Genomic DNA, 3,966 nt, shown 5'->3' with positions numbered 1-3,966 from the left:
GTCTTTCGCCTATAAAAAAAAAAGAGAAAAGAGAAGCAACAAGGCTACTAGGAAACTGTTATAACCGTGTAAGTTATAAACTGTGATTTTGCTAACCCTCACCAACCGAAAAATATACGACATTTGACCAGGAACAGTTATAAACTTCGAATGCCAGTGAATTCTCATCAAACGTTAATATCTTTCCAAAAATATTACTGATTTCTCATCGGACATTAGTGGTTTTATTAAATTGTTATCTTACTTCGAAGGTCTAACAATTCAATGCCTGACAAAGCTAGCTAGTTTCCCGATAATTTGTACGTACATCGACTTCAAATTAACTCGCTGGATATCAAGGAGACTGAACTAGGAAGACGATTTTAGGTTATTTGTAAGTTAGTGAAATTTCTGTTTATGAAACTTTGTTTGTAATAACTAATCGTAATAGTTGCCATTGTAAATTATACTGTTATCTATATATATTAAAACGTATTTGTGTCAAAACAAAAACGGTGTGAATCAATCTTGTTGGTAAATAGCGTAAATTAAATAAAATATCGGCATATTTCTAAACACTAAATCCAGGGTACAGTTCAACTATTTAAAGCTAATTTATTTAACGCGGCTTTGGATTATTTCAAATTCTCAATAGGTAACATAATACCTGTGAAGGGGAGAAGAGGAAGAACGTTTTATGTATAAATGCTCTAAATGTTCTAGAGTATATATAGAATCTACTTCATAAGACTGGCAGATCAAATCAAGAAGCACAGTTTACTAAGATATGTGAAAGTGTAGAACATGCCTTAAAATGTTGCCATCGGCAACAATTTAGCCATTTATGATCATTGGGATTACGGAAAATGACTACATGTTACTATAAAAGAGACTTTGGCCATTAAAAACTATAAGCTTGAACTGAACAGATTGTGAAGTACTGGTAAGCTCCTTATATAATGAAAATAAAATTCTCGTTCTACATCAGAAACGACTAAGTATTTTAAATTTAAGATTCATATCTATCCACTGAAACTTTAAACAAAGAATCAAATATCCACGAACGAAAAGTAGACACAACCATAATTGAAAAAGCAGTCCTACTCTAACCTAACACCGCGGGGAGGCAATATACCTTCAATACACTACTAAGCAATCTCTGGTCATGTAACTTTTTTGTTCCATGCTGTATATATATATATATATTCTTATGTCTATGTAAGCTAATTGTACCTGATAAGGACAAAATATGTCGAAACGGTGTTCATTTGCTGATATGTCAAACCCTTAATAAAGTTTTCTTTATTACTCGCTTGAACTGTATTAACTTTACTATAGCTATTCACAGTACAGTGAGAAGTGTTTAAGTACTTTATACTTCAGATCCGTTAGGAGTTGTACTACAGTAGAGAAGTGCTTGAGCTATATAAAGCTTAAGATTTATACCTAACAATATGAATACCCATCCTGTGACGGTAAATAATAATTAATTTTTCTTCTCAAAATTATATTTAAGTAAATGTTTGATGAACATGTTTTCTAAAAATTTATAATCTAGTAACAATATATGTAGAGAGAGAATGACTATCCAATTTTTAGTATGTCACTAAAACAATTTTTTTTATGTATATTTGTTCATCTCCATTAATTATTGCTTGATTAGCATTTTTAAGTTATGTTCAAATGTTCTTCTTGATAAATCCTTATAGACTGAAACATACAAAAAAACTGATTTTCAAAGACATATTCCTACTTGGCCAACTGTATGACCATGCAAATTATTAATTGTGATGGTAAAGGCACTGAATTTTATTAAGAATTTCAGGATCTTCTCCTAAAACTACCTTCCTGGTTTTGGCTTTGTTGAGCTGAAGAAGCGCTCTTTAATTTTAATATTTTCAAAATTGAAATGTGCTGCAGGTAAAACATGCGGGTTATTATAGTTGTAGCTGAGGATTCCGATTGGACAAAATATGATGATGTTGCGTCAATGTATTTCCTTGATAACCAAGCAAATAATAGCGAATTTCAGGTAATGATTATGATTTTTATACTTCAGCAACACCAAGCGTGTGGCGCGCATATACCTGAATTACTAATCACGATCTCTACCAAACTATCCTCAAATCTAATTATATGCCCAAAGTAGCGTATCGTCCGTTATATATCTATATGGAAGAATTTTAAAAAACACAAACTTGCTTATTGCGACAGAAAGCACCGGCGTTACAGACGGACATATTCTTTGAATTTCTGTATTTTAAGCAAAGAAAACTGCTTTAATGTTTATGTTCTGTTTTCTTGAAAAATAACACCCACTCACTGGCTGATAAGCATTTTTCTGATCCTCTGGGATTTCTTTGCCAAGTACCACTGTCAAAACAAGGTTGCCGGAGGGATTCAACGAGAGTCATTTTCCAACTCTCTTCTGGGGGATCAGGTGATAAACTAAATATTGAAACTAGATATGACGTTTATTATTCAAACATAACTTTTTATATTTTAGAACAACAACGTGACGAAATTGCTTTTATCACAGATACGAGTTAAATAGACTTACCGTTGGAAATGTTTTAAGTATATCAATTCGGTTTGTGAAAAAACCGTTATATTAGTCGAAGAACTTTCCTGTGCACGTAGCCTAACGTTTACCTGTATGAGCTGCAATCAAGGTGACTTACAATTAAGTGTCAACAATAACTGTCGTGTACATAATCATCTAAAATTTCTAAATTAAATAGGCCTAGATCACTTGTTACCTTTATATATATATTATATATATGCACATTAAAGTTAGATCTATAGTGTTTTTTAAAATACAATTAAACCGGTTTAAACATGTTGTTACGCTTCTGTGTTCGTTTGTTAATTTCCCATATAATTTTTCTCGGATGAAACTTTAGCGATACAAGTCCTTTCTTCAATAAAACTAGTTTATTCTTTCTCAATACAACTTGCAATAAAGTTAATTTCCACAATCACTTTAACTTAAACACACGCTATAATTAACAACGATTCACGCACTTTACTTACGGTCACTGCCGCGCTTGACTCAGTTGTCCATCTCAATTTCTACCTGTCTGCAATTCTAATTCCAATTAATTGTCTCGCTTTATCTGGCGCGCTTATATACAGGAATAGAGGGCGTCTATCAAATACTGGATTATTCGTGATGTTCCCCGATCCTTCTAGAAACTCATCACGTGTTACCAGAGTCACGTGACTTCCGCTGTCGTAACACTGCCCCTTCCTTGGTATTGTTCGTCCCGAACAATAGCCTCTTAAATTAAACCAATAGATAATTAACAATAACTTAATTAAATGTACAGAATTTACAAACACAAAATTAAAATTCAAAGAAGTCTCTTAATTTTACGGGACGTATCTTCTCCGTACTGGTCTCTGTCTCGTTGGCTTCTGCTTCACTGTACCTCTTACCGGAAGTTTGTGAAGGACTTTATAACTATAGCTGCTCAACAACATGATTTGATAAAAAAAAGGCCAGAAGTTTGAACTGACAGTTTCTTGCCAGCATGCTTTCAAGACATTGAAAGAAAAATTGGCCTCAGTTCAACTTTTAAAGCTTCCAAATCCTTCACTGCCGTACAGGATTGTGATGTCGGAATTGGAGGAGTGTTGTCTCAGAAGGTGGGCAAAAAAGAACATGTGGTGGCCTACTTCAGTAGGATCCTGAGTAGACCAGAGGAACTACTGTGTAACACGGAGGGAACTCCTTGCTATAGTAAAGAGTCTGACATATTTCCATCCTTATCTCTATGGCGCCAGGTTTACCATAAGGACAGACCATGCTACGTTATGTTGGTTAAGATCATTAAAGAACCCAGAGGGACAACTGGCACGTTGGATTGCAAAGATAGATCAGTATAATTATGATAGTGAATATAGAGAAGGAAAATCTCATGGAAATGCTGATGGACTGAGCCAAAGACTATGTAAAAATGACTGCAGACATTGCTGCAAAAGAAA

This window comes from Limulus polyphemus, unplaced genomic scaffold, assembly GCF_000517525.1.
Source record: "Limulus polyphemus unplaced genomic scaffold, Limulus_polyphemus-2.1.2 Scaffold2473, whole genome shotgun sequence".
Classification (NCBI taxonomy): Eukaryota; Metazoa; Arthropoda; class Merostomata; order Xiphosura; family Limulidae; genus Limulus; species Limulus polyphemus.
The sequence above is the reverse complement of the archived record's forward strand: the minus strand, read 5'-3'. Positions refer to the sequence as shown.